This window comes from Heteronotia binoei, chromosome 8 (assembly GCF_032191835.1).
Source record: "Heteronotia binoei isolate CCM8104 ecotype False Entrance Well chromosome 8, APGP_CSIRO_Hbin_v1, whole genome shotgun sequence".
NCBI classification, from domain to species: Eukaryota; Metazoa; Chordata; class Lepidosauria; order Squamata; family Gekkonidae; genus Heteronotia; species Heteronotia binoei.
In genome coordinates, this window is record NC_083230.1 from 23,093,605 (window position 1) to 23,113,815 (window position 20,211).

Below are 20,211 nucleotides of genomic sequence, written 5' to 3' on the forward strand. Positions count from 1 at the left end.
GGATTGGCTACATCAGGAGTGTGTGGCCTAATATGTAAATGAGTTCCTGCTATAAAAAAAGGCCCTGCCTATAAGACTATATGATATCAGCCCATTGTGATCCAAATATAGAGTTTGTTCCAACTAAATTCTCCGATGATGAAAAAAGGATCAAGGGGCCCCTTTGGACAACCCAAGAAGTTGGGTTGTGGATTATGGGACTTGCATGTTGAATGGGAGCTGTAGTAAGGAGGGGAATTGGATGAGATTGAATGAAAAAGCTGGCTGGCTTTCACTATGGATGCTCTGTACTTTTTAAACAGCGATGGTTAATAATTCTATCATACTCATATTACAAAAAGGCATTTCTTTCACTTCTCGTGTCAATGGCTGCTTGGCATCATATTTATAGCAGTAGTCTTTAAATGCATTTTTATAGCACTTTTAAATGTAGTAGTCTTTTTTATTTCCAAAGAAATCCCAGAAGATGTTATGCTGATATTACTGCCTACTCCAGTTGTTTGCTAAAACTACCAAAAAAAAAAAAAAAAAAAGGAAGCAAAGGTAGGAACTTAAACTTTTGTCTTCTGTGTTCAGATTCAATAAAATGTCCATGCCTTCACACTAAGCTGTGGTACCCAATGAAAATCTCAAGAGTTTAAATCAACATTACATTAAAAACATAAGAGCCTTGCTGCATTAGATGAGTGGTTCATATTGTCCAGCATCCTGTATCCAATAGTGGCAAAAAAGTTTGCCCTGGAGGACTGTAAAAGCCAAGGTTTTGCTCTGATGTTATTTCTCTCTAATCATGTGGGTTTTTTCCCTAGCAGGAATGCAAAGGAACATAATTTCGACTAGCGTGGTGTCAGAGGGTATGGCCTAATATGCAAATGAGTTCCTGCTGGACTTTTTTTCTACCAAAAAAGTGCCCTGTTTACTATGTTTACTCTCTCCGAATATGTCACCATGGCTAGAGCCATTGATGGACTTCTCCCCCATGAATCTGTGAAGTTCCCTTATTAGTCACCTGTGTTCATGAGCATCACTATCGCACTGGTGGTGAATTCCACAATTTGATTATTCATTAAATACCACACTGGAGCATCTAGGAAGTTGTGCAGTGTCTGTTTTTAGTACTTCAGAAATGAATTCCTGTGGAGGTTTAAGCCATTCATAATTTCAGATAGTCTCATGTCTCCTTTACTACTGATATTTAAAAGTTTTAGGTTTGTAGCCTAAAAGTAGGAACACCGCAGTGGTCTTGAGACTACTGAAACGTTTTATATGCAATTGTCACAATGTCTGATGGAGCAGAGATTTTAATCGGAATGCTTTGGGGAATCCCAGCTTTTCCATGCAGATTCTCTACTGCCTGCCTGCTCTTGACCTAAGTAGTCTCGTTAGCACTTTTTTTACTCCAGTTCCTTTCCCTTTTCTTCTATACTATTTCATCTTCCTTTCTGTAGCTATTTAGCATAACCTGAGCTTTTTTCTTAGTAATATTCAGAAAACAGTGGGAGAACATTTCATTCTTTCAGGATATTCTGTTGCAGATCCAAAAGTCGCCATCAGAGCCCTACAAAGGGACAGGCTAGAACAAAACAACTGAATAGGGATTTATTAAGAAGTTTCATACTACGGCCATTTCCCCACTGACCTTACTCCGGAGCGACGTCCCTCTTCACCGCGCAGCGTCTGCGCGGATTTCCCACCAAATGCTGCACACAACCAGGAAGTGCCGTGGCTTTTGCGTCGCAGATGTAAACCACTAAAAACCAGTTTACATCTGTGACGCAAAAGCCGTGGCTCTTCCTGATTGTGTGCAGCAGTTGGTAGGAAATCCGCGCAGATGCTGCGCGGTGAAGAGGGACATCGCTCTGGAGTAAGGTCAGTGGGAAAATGGCCTCTCTCCACCACCCACTTAAGCAAAGATTCTGCAATTGTGACTCATTACAGGTGTTGACTATCTTAACAAAAGTTTGACCTATTAATCCATAAACTATCTTACAATAATTAGGGAATGTCCTCTGCATTTTTCTGAACTAAATTTGGATTTTTCATAATTTCATTTCACTCTGTATTTTTTGTGGTTTATGGCCTATAGACCCTGCTGTTGTCCCCCCCCGCCCTATATATTCCTATATAGAATGTCCACATAGCAAAGATCTGCCATGCTTATGCTGGAATAAAATGTTCTTATTCTCCAAGTAGTCATTGTAGACCTTTGTTTATTTTTGCTGAAACAGATTCATATGGCTACCCCTCTGGAAGTACTGTTATTTTCTTACCTTTTGCGGCTTTTCTTGCTTCCTGCTGTGCTCCCCGTTTCTCTCTCCTTCCCCCAGCTCTCACTTGTTTCTTGTTGTAGGCTTGCTTCTTTGAACTGAGTGCCTAAAACATTCTGCCTGGCTTTTGCTTGAGAATACATGGTGCTCGACTTAGTTTACTATCAGTTTTTCCTTGCCGAGCTTGCAAAAACATCACTACAGAAGAACCTGTGCTGTGGGGAGTACTAGTCCCATTCAACAGCTTTGTGAAGCCACCGTGGACGTTTCAGTAGACATAGGTAATACTTTCCAATATACAGGCTGGTGCTGATATTATACATTTGTCACAATTTCAGGTTTTGCACAGTCACAAACTATAACCAGTCAGATGTAGAACATCCTTTGGATATGCAATCCCAGGCGGGCTAGAAGGGGCTTCTCCCTAGTAGACCAACATGCTTGGCTGGCAAGTTGTGTTTGGTAGGTCACAAAGGCCCTGCTTGGGGAGTTTTGGAACCAGAGAATAAAACTGATGATATGAGCTCCACCACCTATTTTTCGACAAAATGACCCCTGGCTACCCATAATGCTCCTGATGCACTCATTCATAATTCAGTCTGAATAGGAAATGGTGTGTATTTTACAGCTTTGTTATGTGGTACACAAAACCCTGATTTTTAAGGTTCCATGTACTACCTACTGAAGCTGGAAATACGTGTAGTTCCTTACTCAGACAAAATGGTAACTACTCATATTAGGAGTAAGGTGGGTAACAATGAACCTAGTTACACAGTTGAGTAACCCTAAATGTAGTGTAAATGAAAAGGTCTATAATCTCAAACACATTGTGGCATAAGTATCCAAATTTAGCTAGAATCATCTACACATGGAAGCAAGTTTTCAGGTTCTCTAGCTGCTCAAGGAGCTCTGTATGCATACCCGCATGTGTTTCTCTGTCTGAAACACCATGCAAAGAAGCAGGACCTGTATTTTTACAGCCTAACTCAGATGGTTACCCACAGAATTCATTGGCAGTTAAATGGGCAGAAGAAGGAACTATGGGAAACTGAATATGGGCTTGGATCCTATACTTGTTTCTATTTGTGCTTCTCTTTATCTACTGCAGAATGCTTTCGTCTGCTGTACTGTATTCCTCCTTAATGAAGTCTTCTTGTGTAAAACCAGTGTCTTCTGATTAATGAGAAAGCACCTAGCTGCAGAAGAGCACACTCTGCAGCCAAGGACTACACCGCAAGGGAGGAAAGGGGTTCAAACAGAAGCAAGGAATCTGATGCAAACCCCAGTTTGGTGTGTTCCCAGTTCTTTCCCTTGAATGATCAACGGTATTGTTGAAAACCCGGCTGCATTTTTTTCAGCTTCAAGAACAAATGTTTGCAGCACGGTTTTGTGCAACTGAATCAAAACCATGTCCTTTATATTTGTGTTTAAGCCAACGGTGAGCTGCAATAGTATCGTAGGATGATTTAGGAATAATTAATTCTACCAATTTTATCACCTGTCTTGAGTTGCTTTACATTGTCTCTTCATTGCCAGTTTGTGCTGGGTGTGTTCTTAGTGCCATCCAGTTTTCACTCGTTCAGCAGTATTACACTGTTAAATTACTGATGGGAGACCTAGTGCAATGGATTAGAACCCACAGGTGGACTAGAGAGCTGCATAGTAGGTCATAAGTAGCGATGGGCATGAATGGGAAGATAGAGTTTCACAAACTGCGATAAACCTCCCCCCCCCGCCCTTCATGAACTGGTTTGGGTTTATGAGGTTTATGGATCTTTCCTTACTCCTTTCTGCTGGGAGCAGCTCCTTAAGGCCAGCAGAATGGAACGAAGGGGAGATCTCCCTCCTTTCTGCTTGCAGTGGCTCCCCATTACAAGCAAAATGGATGGGTTAGAGATCTTCCAAAAGCCATTTAAAGGGAACATTCCCTTTTGCTCTCCTGTGCTTGGAAACTGTTGTGTCTGGCGTGCGTCCTGGAAAGTACAGCACAGTGAACATAAGAACATAAGAGAACATAAGAGAAGCCATGTTGGATCAGGCCAACGGCCCATCAAGTCCAACACTCTGTGTCACACAGTGGCAAAAAATGTTATATACACACATACACTGTGGCTAATAGCCACTGATGGACCTGTGCTCCATATTTTTATCTAAACCCCTCTTGAAGGTGACTATACTTGTGGCCGCCACCACCTCCTGTGGCAGTGAATTCCACATGTTAATCACCCTTTGGGTGAAGAAGTACTTCCTTTTATCCGTCTTAACCTGTCTGCTCAGCAATTTCATCGAATGCCCACGAGTTCTTGTATTGTGAGAAAGGGAGAAAAGTACTTCTTTCTCTACTTTCTCCATTCCATGCATTATCTTGTAAACCTCTATCATGTCACCCCGCAGTCGACGTTTCTCCAAGCTAAAGAGTCCCAAGCGTTTCAACCTTTCTTCATAGGGAAAGTGCTCCAGCCCTTTAATCATTCTAGTTGCCCTTCTCTGCACCTTCTCTAAAGCTATAATATCCTTTTTGAGGTGCGGCGACCAGAACTGCACACAGTACTCCAAATGAGACCGCACCATCGATTTATACAGGGGCATTATGATACTGGCTGATTTGTTTTCAATTCCCTTCCTAATAATTCCCAGCATGGCATTGGCCTTTTTTATTGCAAACGCACACTGTCTTGACACTTTCAGTGAGTTATCTATCATGACCCCAAGATCTCTCTCTTGATCAGTCTCTGCCAGTTCAAACCCCATCAACTTGTATTTGTAGCTGGGATTCTTAGCCCCAATGTGCATTACTTTGCACTTGGCCACATTGAACCGCATCTGCCACGTTGACGCCCACTCACCCAGCTTCAACAGATCCCTTTGGAGTTCCTCACAATCCTCTCTGGTTCTCACCACCCTGAACAATTTAGTGTCATCCGCAAACTTGGCCACTTCACTGCTCACTCCCAACTCTAAATCATTTATGAACAAGTTAAAGAGCATGGGACCCAGTACCGAGCCCTGCGGCACCCCACTGCTTACCGTCCTCCACTGCGAAGACTGCCCATTTATACTCACTCTCTGCTTCCTATTACTCAGCCAGTTTTTGATCCACAAGAGGACCTGTCCTTTTACTCCATGATTCTCAAGCTTTCTAAGGAGCCTTTGATGAGGAACTTTATCAAAAGCTTTCTGGAAGTCAAGGTAAACAACATCTATCGGGTCTCCTTTGTCCACATGTTTGTTCACACCCCTCAAAGAAATGCAACAGGTTAGTGAGGCAAGATCTTCCCTTGCAGAACCCATGCTGAGTCTTCCTCAATAACCCGTGTTCATCAATGTGCCTACTCATTCTGTCCTTGATAATGGTTTCTACCAACTTTCCCGGTATTGAAGTCAGACTGACTGGCCTGTAATTTCCCGGATCTCCTCTGGAACCTTTTTTAAAGATGGCCTGTAATTTCCCGGATCTCCTCTGGAACCTTTTTTAAAGATGGGGGTGACATTTGCTACCTTCCAGTCCTCAGGAATGGAGGCAGATTTCAATGAAAGATTACAGATTTTTGTTAGAAGATCCACAAGTTCAACTTTGAGTTCCTTCAGAACTCTCGGATGTATGCCATCCGGACCCGGTGACTTATTAGTTTTTAATTTGTCTATCAGTTGTAGGACCTCCTCATTTGTCACCTCAATCTGACTCAGGTCTTTCAACACCCCTTCCAAAATTAGTGGTTCTGGGGCGGGCAAAAAGTTCTCGTCTTCTACAGTGAAGACGGAGGCAAAAAATTCATTTAGCTTTTCAGCCATTTCCCTATCCTCCTTCAGTAATCCTTTTACCCCATGGTCATCCAAGGGCCCCACTGCCTCCCTGGCTGGTTTCCTACTTGGAAGGGTACCTGGAAGGGATGAACGCAGTCTGCCTATGATGATCAGTGGTGGGAAATTTAACTGGCCAGAATTGGACCTGACCAGGAAGAAAATTGTTCCAGGAAATGTATATTACAGGGTCACATAGTCCAAGGGGATTGGGACCACCAACTGTCCGCCTTCCTGTTTGGGAACAGGATCAACCCCAACCCGGCTATGGGTGTAAGCCCTGCTGAGTTACTTATGGGAAGGCAGTTAACCACCCGGCTCGATAGGTTACACCCTGATCAGGCCCCAGACATCCGCAGCTCCCCCGAGACCAGAAAGGCCGCTAAGAGGTTCTTTCCAGGGGATCTGGTCTATGCCAAGAACTTTGAGAGTGGGCCGGAGTGGATACCAGCTCGGGTGCTGTGGCTCACCGGGTCCCACTCATACGAGGTTTCATCAGAAGGGGGGCAGCTCCTTCGCAGACATATAGACCAACTCCGCCGCCGCACCCTGCCGGAGGAACTGGCAGGGCCAGGGGGAGGGGTTCACTGGCGGAGGAGCCTTACAGGGCAGGGGAGATACCTCCACAGGTTCAAGACAACGCTCTGTCGACCGCAGCCCAAAGCAAGGAATCAGCAGTTACAGAACCCCAGGCAGCAACCCCAGCTCCCCAGATCGAACCTCGGCAGTCGCTCAGAGAGTGGCGACCGCCCGCTTATCTGAAAGACTATGTATCTTGAACTGGGGGGGGGTAGGAGTGTTGTGTCTGGTGTGCGTCCCAGAAAGTACAGCACAGTGCACCTGTGGGCGGTGCCTGAAAGGAACGAAATCAGCCCGCCTATGACAATCAGTGGTGGGAAATTTAAGTAACCAGGATTGGACCTGACCAGGAAGAAGTTTGTTCTGGGAAATGTATATAACAGGGGACCCAGCCCTGCCATGTTGTCTTTGTGATGTACTCGCTAATAAAGCATGTTGCCATCTGAACGTCTCTGACTTCAGGACATTACAGACACTGGGGGGGGGGGGGGAGCAAAAGGGATCACTGAAATGCTGGAATTTAAAGGGAACCTTTAAATGCTTTCTCATTTGACTTGCGGAGTCTTGCTGGAATGGTGGCATGACTCACAAGTGAACTGAGAAGGTATTTAAATGTCTTCCCAGTTCACTTGTGAGTTGCAGCTCCACAGTGAAACAACTCAGGAAGTGCAACTGAGAAAGTATTTCAATAGCTTCTCAGTTTACTTGTAAGTCACACTGGGTGATGCAGCTTACAAAACCCATTTAAAGGAACCCCTTTAAATTGGTTTTGCAAGTCGTGCCTCTATCATGTTGCAGCTTGGAAAAGGCATTTAAAGAGACACTTGACTTGTTCCTCAATATGGTATGTCTCCTGCTGCTCAGTTTGGTTCCTATTCCTAGGTCTCTTGATCTGTGCTTCACAGATCCTGGTCTTGAGATCATAACGATGTATTCTTTCCTCCTGTCACATAGTTCTGCCGTCATATGACTTCTTGTCATGTTCTCACTGTGCTAATAGTAAAGGTCTGTGGACCCTTTTCAACTACAGTTAGTTATGACTGAATCCTACTGGAAACTGAACATTTTTGTTTTGTTTCGTTCCACGGGTTTGCTCTATCATGCAATCCACTCCTTCTACTTTTCTCAAACTAATTCTGGAAATGGGACACACAACTCACTGTGCCTTCCTATTCATTTATATCTTCCCCTCCCCATTTAGGTTTCCAATGCATGCTTGTAACAAAAAAAAAATAGTCTTAGATGTGATTGTTTTTATTTTCTGCAGTGTTGTATAGATGCATACCTGTATCCCAATGTGTAACTCTACACAGATAGAACCTTGATACAACTACATTAAAATGGGAGGTGGTAGAAATGCAACCTTTTAATCAATGTTAATGCACTTTGGCTAGAATGCTTACTGGGGTACACACATGCAATGAAACTATTGGAATTTATGTCATATTCAATGCAATAGATATTCCTTTGCAATGTTTGGGGGGGAAACCATGAAATAATGGATTCCTAATTCATCAATTCCACTTATGAAGCGAGACGAGGGGAACTTGGAAATTGAATATTCAAGAAATTTGAATAACCATTTTGGGAGCATTTCTACTTGTTATTTCACTCCCACTGTTTTCAGTGGGACAGAAGTACAACGCTTTGCAGGATTGTTGCTAAAACAAATTGTGTCAGAGTAGAGGATACTGTTCGATTGGAAAAGAAAAAGAATGGTTGGGTGAAACATCCACTTTTCACGGCAGTATTGCTGTCACTAAATATAATAGAGCTTAGGATGGTCACTAGTTTTCTTCTCAGCTTGAGGACAGGGAAGACTAGTAAATGAGTGCAACTAAAATAACGGTGCAAACAGTATCAGAAGCAAAGTACTTTTACTGCTGACATTAATGTGGAAGTAAATGACAGCAGTACATTGGAATCAGTAAGTGCAAATCCACCCTAGAAACAATAAACTGTAAGCCTCCCAAAGCCATCAAGAGAAGATCACACATTCTTTCAATAGAAAATGAGAAAGAGAATGACTTCCAGTTTGGCAGTACATTTCATTATCTTCTTCCTTTGTCACTAGAATCACTGGAATAAGATCAAGAAGATACAGTTGAGCTGGGGAAGACGTTGATTTGTTGTCAATAGGGGGAGTTGGGGTGAAATACAAGGCTTTCCCCCTTTCATCTGTAAAAGCAATCACAAGTGACCCATATGCTGTATTACCCACTTCTCATTCAGCATGAAATAAACTGATACCTTGCTATGTCGATAATTATATGCTAGACAGATGTACAGCCTCATCCTACACAGATGCACAGAGTGGCCCAGATGTTCCCAGAGAGCTGGGACTAAACCAGTCAGTCACAATATAATGGTTCATCAAACTGAAGATGCTAAATATTTTCGCACATAAGATTTATGCACTGTGGTAAACTTACTGTGAACATGAAACGCACAACAAAAACATTGTTCCAAACAGCTTTTATGAGCAATATAGTTTCTTGGTATGTAAGCAGGATATTATTACATCAATTTTTAATTTGGTAGAAGCCCCAGCTCTCTGTGCTGACAATCAGTCAACATCTTTTCCACCTCATATTTGCCCTAAACAACAACAACAAAAACCTGTCTTCATCAGCCTCATTGTGTCACACAGGTATTCCCTTAGATGGCTACCTAAGTACACATTTGGGTAGACTGCAGGTGAGCGGATTGAATTTTTCAGTGGAAAATGCTTTATCTCTTTCAATTTTTCATTGCTATTCACAGCCATTGTTTGCAATTTCTTTTTCTTTTTTTTGCTGTAGCTTGACCCTGTTTTCATGGCTTCATGAAGAAATCCAGAGGAAATAGGGAAAGCATGGTCAGAGTGATGACATCAAAAAACTAATAATATTCAGCCATGTGACAATATCACTGAAGTCAAGACAAGAAAATGTCCACCCATTCATTGTGTAGTGAATGTGATGCAAGAAGTATTGCCTTCAATCTAAATGGACAAACATAGTTACCTTTAACATAAAGTGTGCCGTTCCAAATCAGATTTGTGCCTTGCTCCTTGACTCTAAGGGTTTTGGGGGACTTGGCAACTGTACCCGACCGTACTGTGCTAGAGAGGTCACTTTATGTGACTTTGTTTGGCACACTTCCCATATCCAATTTCCCTGGTATTTTCACTCAATTTCATCTGCTTCTGGCCATGTGCAGTAGGCCAAAATTGAGTTTCGAAGTTGAGACAACATTGATCTCTTACACAAAAAGCTGTCCCCTCCAATTCAAAACAGGCTACCTAGAGAGTATGTACAACCACGCCATTCACTTACGGTGTTATCACATGCACAACTTTGGTGTTTTGGATTCTTTTTCAAATCCAAAAAAAAGAGAGAGATCTTTAATACATCACAGTGATAGAAATATTAGAAAAATGGGATAGTATTACATCCTTTGATTTTGCTCTAATAATTCATTGCATAAAATCCCATCACAGCGGGATTACAAAAGGACTGGCACTTAAAATGGCAATCATTTAATCATGTACGTCTGTTTACTGAAGCTAATGTTCAGCTTCTATCTTCCAGGCTGGATGGTGGCTTTGTGGCTGCAGGATTGATGCAACGAAATGTAATGACTGAACGTATCGGGTCAATGAACCAGAAAACAAAGAGGGAGGATTGATCGGAGACATTGGAGAGAACTTATAATGAACCACTATACTAAAAATCTACTTTTCATTATGCACCTAATTACCAATTTACACATTAGTCGATTTCTTTTAGAAAGATAACATAGCATCTCAAGTAACTACGATTAGCTCCCCCCACAGGCTAGACACATCTCCCATCTCTGATATTTCCAACAGAATGTATTGAATTTAATGAATTTCCTTGTGTACATGTGCCACCGTTTGCAAACTGGATGGGAAAGTGGCAGACTCCTGCATAAAACCACAGAGAAGATTTTTCCTTTATTGTGTTCCATTACTGAGATACAATTTCCAAAATCTGTCTCTTATGATTGGCACATCTTGGGATCATGTTGGACATTAAGTTAGAAAGATGACTTGATGTGGTGCCATCTTTGAAAGATAAGACGCACGCCATGAGGCAAGATGAAGAACAAGTATGAATCTGCATACAGGAGTCTCTTCAAAACAGAATATGGCAAAACTAAATCATAGTTTGGCTGGCATAAACTCGTCTCCCAAGGCCATGGTTTGGATGGAAGTCTCTAAATGCAGTTTACAGTTTTGTAGCTTCCTTGCTGTCAGTAGAGTTACAACGGCATTATTGATGGGCAGGCTGTTTGGAGATGTAAGAGTTAGAAACAGAAGTTCCTTGTTGCCTTAGATGATGTTTCCAGACTCAAGAGAGGCAATTAAGACTAAGCAGAGTAAGGAGAAATATTTTAACAAGGAAATGTGAAGTTGATGGTGCTAACTGCTTGCTGAGACAAGGACTGTAGATTGCCAGGAACAATGTTTTTAAAAACATTTTTTTTTACTTTTTAACTTAAAAAGATAAGAAATAGAAACCTTTTCTCAATAACATTAAAATCCCATGTAATATATATACAACTCGGATAATAGCAAGTTATTCACAATTCAGCAGAATAAATGTACCATCTTCTCCACCTGAAGATGCAAAATGCCTAATAAGATGCATTATACCAGGTTTAATTAATCCTCCCTTACGGAGGCGGTGGTACCCCTCTCCTCAAAAAACCGTCTTTGAACCCAGCCTTATTGGCAAATTATTGGCCGGTGTCAAATTTGCCCTTTCTGGGTAAAGTTATTGAGAGGGCAGTGACAGTACAATTACAGGGATTCTTGGATGACACTTCCGTCTTAGACCCATTTCAGTCCGGCTTCCGGCCGGGCCATGAGATTGAGACGGTACTGGTCACCCTCATGGATGATCTCTTGAGACATCTGGATCGGGGCGGCTCAGCGGTGCTGTCGTTGTTAGATCTGTCAGCTGCATTTGACACATTTTCTGGATACGGCCAGAGGAGATATTCAAACAAGGGAATGTAAGTGACCTTTAACCCCAGATACGTTAATAGGGCTCACATTAAACTGAATGGGTATGTGAGATGGGTAGACTCAGCCAAATAGCCGGGGTGTATACACAAAAGAGGCCTGACTCTTCCAGTAATCAGTTAACTGCGCACCAGTAAAGTATCAGTACTCCAGTAACATATGGCTTTTCCTATTGCAGAGTCTTGTATTTTGTGAATTTGCTGCCTTCTTAATTTATCCAGTTATATGTTGACTCTCTCTGCTCCGTGTATGCCCTGGCCTAACTATTCCAGGCTTGCCTGATCTCAGCAGATCTTTGAAGCTGCTAAGCAGGGTCAGCCCTGGTTAGCACTTGGATGAGAGGCCACCAAGGAAGTCCAGGGTTTCGGCACAGAAGCAGGCAATGGCATACCACCTCTGAATGTTTCTTGCCTTAAAAACCCTACGGGGTCACCATGAATTGACCGGGCCCTGATGGAAAAAAAACGGAATCCTGTTTCTGCCTGCAGTAAGGCCACCTACAAATTCATGCAGGACAAAAATATACAGATTGGTGCACAGTTCACATCTATATCTTCGCAGGTATGAAAGTGCAAAGGTGGCTGTGGATTCAATACTCTGTATCAATAAGCTTTAACATCAGTTCAAAAGACTTTCCTTTCAAACCACGATCTCACTGAAATCATAGAAATACATTTCGTTGCAAATTACTAGTTCCGTTGATTTAAGCATGGCTACTTTTGCCTGGATTGGGCCATAATGTATGCTGCAGCGATGCCACTGAACAAATGAGCTGTTAAAGACTGTATGTTCTATGAATATTGTGTGCTGGTAACGTTTGGGTTTAACAATTTTTTTTAAAAAAAGAAGAACCGACATCCAATGAGAGATTTCATTTTTTTTTTTTGCTGGAGAAATTACCAGAAGAGGTATTGACAAGATTGAGAGCACAATTAGCTTGTTTCAGGACGTTTTAAGCCATGCAGCAAATATACAGACGTTCCAGTAACGGTAATGTACTGACATTTTAAATACATAGAGAAATCTGTAAAAAAAAAAAATCTTCACTGGCTTTTTCTTCAGCTGAAGAAAGTGAACCAAATCCCCGACTTTCTGGCATTTTCGATTGATAGCAGGCGGTTAGCTCTAAGGACCATGCTGTTTTCAACAGTGTGGCGGTTGAGATGAGAAAGACAAACCACAGTGTCTCCTAAAGCAAAACTTGACAATGTTTGCAAGTATAGAAAGATCCACAACAACAACTTTTTGCTTTGATGGAAAGTATCACTGCTGGGGGTGGGGGGGGGGCGGGGATCCTGCTTGAAATACTCCAGTGTACATGATCATTCTGTATAGTTTTTAAAGCAACAAAGGCAGGAAAGGGCAAAAATGAAACCGTTGTGATGTTCCTCAACCATATATCTTTCCCACAACATTTGAAAGCCATAAACCTAATAGTGTGGAATTGCAAGAGGGGAGTGAGGGCTTAGATCCAAAGAACTGTGCACGGAAGGAAAATAACCACTGGCGCTGCATCACAAATGCTTGCACCAGTGCCAGCAGATGGCATCACTGAATCCAATGCAAATTCTGCTTATCCTAATGGTGTGATTAGGATAGTTCCGAATTTGGATTAGAGATGAGCTAATCTGTTCATTTTTTGTTTCTTTTGGCTTCAGATGTTGCCATCATGGGCCTCAGTTTTTGCTTCTTTTGCATCACTTTGATATGCTTGTTGCGTTTTTTTGCCACCATCACTATCATCAATATAGCTAGTAGTGAAGTATGGCCCCTATCTGCAGATATCTAGTTCTGTTGATTGGTGCCACACTGCTATTAAGCAGATCTTCTTGCCAACTTGGGTAGTCCCTCCCCAAGGTTTGCAGAAAAATCTGAAGACCTTGAAAAATACATGGCTTTAAATCCCACCCTCCAACGCGAGTGTTTTGTTTTGATTTTGTTGCATAAGTGTACAGACCACTGATGATGTGGGGGAACTAAGCAGAGAGCCAACAATAAGGGGGAAGGTGATCAGAGAGCCAAGAGCTGATGATGTATCAGGAAGGCAAGCAGAGACCTGACAATGAAGGGAAGGAAGGTAAGCAGAGAGCCAAAGATGTGGAGAGAAGATGAGCAGAGAGCTGACAAAGGGTGAGGTCAGACGTTCAAAAAATCCCACTACGGGCATGAGTGGAGTCCAGAAGCATGTCGGATTTTAAGCGGTTGTCCAAACATCAGCATCTGCGAATGGTGGTTAGCTCGTTCGAGTTCCACGTTGAGACAACTGGGCGCGGACTAATCTGATACTACTTTAAATCTGGAACAAAATTCTTCTGACGGTTCCTGAGCGGAATTTCTCTGTTTGAACGCTCCATCGTTGGCAACTCGTTGGAAGCGCACCACCGCTTCCTTCCCAAAGCCCCCTGCAAGTGATATCACTGCACCAGTGAATGAGCGAATGTTGGCTCGATAAATCGTTTACCCGCCGTCCGGAAACAAAACTCACTTTTGAAACTAGATGTGAACTGATTTGAATTCCTAGGTTTTTTTCTGCACGTGTAGTGCTCATGCTGGAAAAGTAGTGCCAACGGACTAGCAAAACTGTTAGTGATCTGACCCATTTAAAAGCGACGCGCTGCAGATAGCGGGCATCACTGTGCCTGCGCTAATGCAGATTGACGTCTCATGAAACAAGGTCCAGTAGAGCACTCTGATCGACCAGCGACGGGACCCACATGGGATAGAACGGGAGCCTGGCTGTTGTCTGATAGGAAAATTGGTTGTGCGGATTATAACAGAGGCGCATTGCAGATGGATTTAATGGTGAGTGTGACTGCACCCAAAGACAGGGTTGGGGAGGGAGTTGAGCAGAGAGCCAAGAGCCAACTGGGGAAGGGGGGGCAGACAAGCAGGTGAGCAGGGAGCCAAAATAATGATAGGACGAAAGAAGATAAAGTTTTAGAGGGGAGGAACACAAAAGATAGAAAAGGAAAGGGGGAAGATGGAAAACCAAAAAAAGTGACTGAGTGGGGACAAAGGCTGCCTTGGGGAAACACAAAAAAGGCAGTTATGTAGGTGCGCAAGTTGGTGGGAGAGAAGGAAAAGCAAGAGCCTGGAAATGCGGATGGAGAGGGAAAGGAGGGGGGAGGGAGAAAAGTGGGGTAATCAGTCTCTTCTTGCACCCTCTGTGAGTCCTTGTGGGTCCTCCACTTATATATTCTAATAGCAAAGTATATTCTAAAGAGCAAAATCTAAAGATACTTAAATCTGGTGACTGGAGCAGTGAAGGCACAAGACCAATCTTTCTACAAACCTGAAAAATGTTCCAGATTTGCAGACAACTGAAATCTCAAAAAAGAAACCAAATTATAAAATGAGCACCTGTAGCTTTAAGAAGAAGAAGAAGATATTGGATTTATACCCCGCCCTCTACTCCGAAGAGTCTCAGAGCGGCTCACAATCTCCTTTACCTTCCTCCCCCACAACAGACACCCTGTGAGGTGGGTGCGGCTGGAGAGGGCTCTCCCAGCAGCTGCCCTTTCAAGGACAACCTCTGCCAGAGCTATGGCTGACCCAAGGCCATGCTAGCAGGTGCAAGTGGAGGAGTGGAGAATCAAACCCTGTTCTCCCAGATAAGAGTTCGCACACTTAACCACTACACCAAACTGGCTCTCCCTTAATGACCACTGCTAGACAACCACAGCATTCCAAGCTGCATTTCTGTAAATAAAAGGCAGGGGGCTGGTCAGGGCCTTTTCTAGTATTGTTTTGGCCTTTGAGGGAGGACTTATTGGCAGCAACCTGGCAGCAACAACTGGGTGGCTTGATACAACCTGATGTGCATTACTCAATTAGACCTGGCTGCTTGCTACTGTTCAATAGCAACCACCCTATGAAAGTCAGTGTGGTACAGCAGTTAAAGGTAGGGTATAGGAGACCCAAGTTCAAATCACCATCCTGCCATAGAAGCTCAATAGTTGACATTGGGTCAGTCACCTTCTTTCAGTAGGAGAGGAAAAAAATAGCCATACATTTGTTGAGTTCTGCGGATAAATGTCTTGCCTGCTGGAGAGGTGGCAAGCTGGCTTTTTAAAAGGTTCTGTCTCTGAGCTCAGAGACAAGCAGGAAGAGGGGGGGAATGTAGCCCCTGGCATTACAGCAGCATCTGGGCTACTTCTAAAGAGATGCTAATGGAGCTGCTTGAAGAGACAATGGGCATCCTTCTCCTCCAGGCAGGAAACAGAGTGGGGAGGGCACTGCACTAGAGCAGCCCCAGAGATCATCTCCAGGAATGAGCTGGAGATTTCCCAGAGCACAAGCCTCCTTTCTGGGGACAACAGGAAAAGAAACCCAAATCTGGGCGGGCAAGGTAACAAGGGGTGGAGAGTGATGCAAAGTGGGTGGAGTCAGAGGATTAACAAAAGTGCTTGCTCTGGAGAGCATGGGGCCTCTTCTCTCTTGGAGCTGGGACTGGAAGACAACAGACTGCTAATCTCCAGCCAGTAGCCAGCAGCCATATTTGACCATGTGGCTGGGCCTGGCTGGATGCAGGAAGCCTGAAGCAATGAGGTATCGTTAGAACCTTTTTTGTAATTTGCTAAGCTTAGATGTGCCTGCTCTGCTTAAACATCTGGTAGGATAAGTTGTGAAACCAGGGACAGAGATGTGTTTCAAATCAACTTCTATTTCATCTTCTGGTTGCTGATTGTGTGCTGTGCTAAGATTATGCTTGTAACTTTTCACTTTTTAAAAATATTTTTTTTTTCTATTTTGAAGGCTGGCAGTAACACTCTGTACCACATAGTTCCCCCACTGCCTTAAACCATGCTACCGTAAGAGCAGGGCTTTTTTTGAGCCAGAATGTGCTGGAACACCATTCTGGCTGCCTTAGCCAGCGTTCTGGCTGCAGAAAAGCCCTTGAAGGCAGCTACGTGCTCTTCCATTCCCTGGCATCTCTGCACAGAGCAGGCGCAAAGTACCGACAAGGGAGGGGAGATGGAAGGGAAGGAGGCAATGATGGCCAGGTGAGCAGCCCTTCCGCTGCAACACCAGCTGCCTGGCAGTGCCTCTGCTTCGACCGTGCTGCTGCGTCTCTTAGCTGGGCTCATGGGACTGAGTTGAGCTGTGGTGGTGGCTTTCCAGAAGCTGGGTCACTAGCTAGGCTCGCAGGGCCCAGCCACACTGCAGCAGCGGCCTCCCAGAGCCCAGGTCACAGGTTGGGCTTGGGGGTCAAGCCTCACTCCGGCAGCTGCTTCCCAGAGCCCAGGTTGCTAGCCAGGCTCGCAGTGCTGAGCCTTGCTGCAGCTTCCACTTCCTGGGATCCAGGTCCTTGGTTGGGCTCACAGGGCTAAGCCTCACAGTGGTGGCTGCTTCCCGGAGTCCAGGTCACCAACTGGGATGGAGGGCTGAGTCCCACTGCTGCGTCCACTTCCCGGGGCCTAGGTCTCTGGGTGGGCTCGTGAGGCCAAGTCACACTGCTGTGGCTGCTTTCTGGGGCCTGGGTCTCTGAGTGGGCTTGCGAGGCCGAGTTCCGCTGCTGTGGCTGCTTCCCGAGGCCTGACTCTCTGAGTGGGTTTGGGGTTCTGAGTTCCGCTGCTGCGGCTGCTTCCCGGGGCCTGGATCTCTGAGTGGGCTCGTGAGGCCGAGTTCTGCTGCTGAGGCTGCTTCCCGGGGCCTGGGTCTCTGAGTGAGCTTGCGAGACCGAGTCCCGCTGCTGCGGCTGCTTCCTGGGCCCCAGGTCTCTGAGTGGGCTCGTGAGGCCGAGTTCTGCTGCTGAGGCTGCTTCCCGAGGTCTGGGTCTCTGAGTGAGCTTACAGGACTGAGTCCCGCTGCTGTAGCTGCTTCCTGGGCCCTGGGTCTCTGAGTGGGCTCGTGAGGCCGAGTTCTGCTGCTGAGGCTGCTTCCCGGGGCCTGGGTCTCTGAGTGGGCTTGTGAGGCCGAGTTCTGCTGCTGAGGCTGCTTCCCGGGGCCTGGGTCTCTGAGTGAGCTTGCGAGACCGAGTCCCGCTGCTGCAGCTGCTTCCTGGGCCCCGGTCTCTGAGTGGGCTCGTGAGGCCAAGTTCTGCTGCTGAGGCTGCTTCCCGAGGTCTGGGTCTCTGAGTGAGCTTGCAGGACTGAGTCCCGCTGCTGTAGCTGCTTCCTGGGCCCTGGGTCTCTGAGTGGGCTCGTGAGGCCGAGTTCTGCTGCTGAGGCTGCTTCCCGGGGCCTGGGTCTCTGAGTGGGCTCGTGAGGCCGAGTTCTGCTGCTGAGGCTGCTTCCCAGGGCCTGGGTCTCTGAGTGAGCTTGCGAGACCGAGTCCCGCTGCTGCGGCTGCTTCCTGGGCCCCAGGTCTCTGAGTGGGCTCGTGAGGCCGAGTTCTGCTGCTGAGGCTGCTTCCCGAGGTCTGGGTCTCTGAGTGAGCTTACAGGACTGAGTCCCGCTGCTGTAGCTGCTTCCTGGGCCCTGGGTCTCTGAGTGGGCTCGTGAGGCCGAGTTCTGCTGCTGAGGCTGCTTCCCGGGGCCTGGGTCTCTGAGTGGGCTTGTGAGGCCGAGTTTTGCTGCTGAGGCTGCTTCCTGGGCCCCGGTCTCTGAGTGGGCTCGTGAGGCCAAGTTCTGCTGCTGAGGCTGCTTCCCGAGGTCTGGGTCTCTGAGTGAGCTTGCAGGACTGAGTCCCGCTGCTGTAGCTGCTTCCTGGGCCCTGGGTCTCTGAGTGGGCTCGTGAGGCCGAGTTCTGCTGCTGAGGCTGCTTCCCGGGGCCTGGGTCTCTGAGTGGGCTCGTGAGGCCGAGTTCTGCTGCTGAGGCTGCTTCCCAGGGCCTGGGTCTCTGAGTGAGCTTGCGAGACCGAGTCCCGCTGCTGCGGCTGCTTCCTGAGCCCTGGGTCTCTGAGTGAGCTTGCAGGACTGAGTCATGCTGCTGTAGCTGCTTCCTGGGCCCTGGGTCTCTGAGTGGGCTCGTGAGGCCGAGTTCTGCTGCTGAGGCTGCTTCCCGGGGCCTGGGTCTCTGAGTGAGCTTGCGAGACCGAGTCCCGCTGGTGCGGCTGCTTCCTGGGCCCTGGGTCTCTGAGTGGGCTCGTGAGGCCGAGTTCTGCTGCTGAGGCTGCTTCCCGGGGCCTGGGTCTCTGAGTGGGCTCGTGAGGCCGAGTTCTGCTGCTGAGGCTGCTTCCCAGGGCCTGGGTCTCTGAGTGAGCTTGCGAGACCGAGTCCCGCTGCTGCGGCTGCTTCCTGGGCCCTGGGTCTCTGAGTGAGCTTGCAGGACTGAGTCATGCTGCTGTAGCTGCTTCCTGGGCCCTGGGTCTCTGAGTGGGCTTGTGAGGCCGAGTTCTGCTGCTGAGGCTGCTTCCCGGGGCCTGGGTCTCTGAGTGAGCTTGCGAGACCGAGTCCCGCTGCTGCAGTTGCTTCCTGGGCCCTAGGTCTCTGAGTGGGCTCGTGAGGCCGAGTTCCACTGCTGTGGCTGCTTCCTGTGGTCTGGGTCTCTGGGCAGGCTTCAAGGACTGAGTCCCGCTGCTGCAGCTGCTTCCCAAAGCCCAGGTAAGTGGCCAGGCTTGCGGGGCCAAGCCTCGCTGCAAGGGCTGTTTCCCAGAGCCTGGGTCACTGGCCAGGCTCAGAGGGGTGATCCTTGCTGCGGTGGCTGCTTCCTGGCACTTCCCTCTCTGCTTGCAGCCTCTGACGGAAAAAGCAGGAAAAAAAGGGGGGGGGGAATTAAAATAAAACCTTTAAAAGAAATTTTTTAAAAAATAAAAAAACAAAGAAGAAAAATCCCACCTGATGATCCAGGAGGGTAACAGACAGCGCAGCATGGGAGGGAGAGAAGGGAAAGCGGTTGCCTTTGTCCTCTTTGCCTCACTCACGACCGGCCCCAGAAGCTTGCCGTTTGTCTTCCCACCTTTAAAACTAGCTCCTTATTTGAAAAAATAGTTTAGGTAAAATGATTGGGATTGAAATGTTGGAAGTGTCGAGAAGCTAAAGGGTCGTTGTTTCATATATGGTGGCAATGTAAAGATGCCAGAAAATATTGGACCCAGGTCAATATTTGGATTCAAAAAAATTTGAAGATACAAATTAACCATGTGCCAGAATTGTATCTCCTCAACATTTGTAGACAAAGTTTTCCTATAACAAAACTGAAATTGCTACTGTACATAGTTACCATTGCCAGAATACTGTATGCTAAGTATTGGAAGACTGACAGAATCCCTAATAGAGATGAATTTATTAACAAGCTGTTGGATGTCGCAGAATCTGATTTAATGTCCACAAGATTAAGAGATGGTAACGTGCAAAAATGTCAGGAGGAATGGGACCCCATTTATAAATGGGCTAAAAGTAGAGGTTTTGGTATGGAGCAATAATAATTTTTCTTTTTTCTTAAATCCTCTCCATCTCCTAATGTGAATGAGTGGGTAGTTGTAGTAGGTGTTAGATGTATTGATGTGTTTTGAATCTATTGTTCTTTGAATGTATTGCGCATTGACGTGTGTGTATGTATTTTGTTTTTGATTGTGTTGATTGTAAAAAAAAAAACTAAAAAAAACCTAGCTCCTTATTAAGCCCCCCTCCGAAATCGTATTAGCTCAAC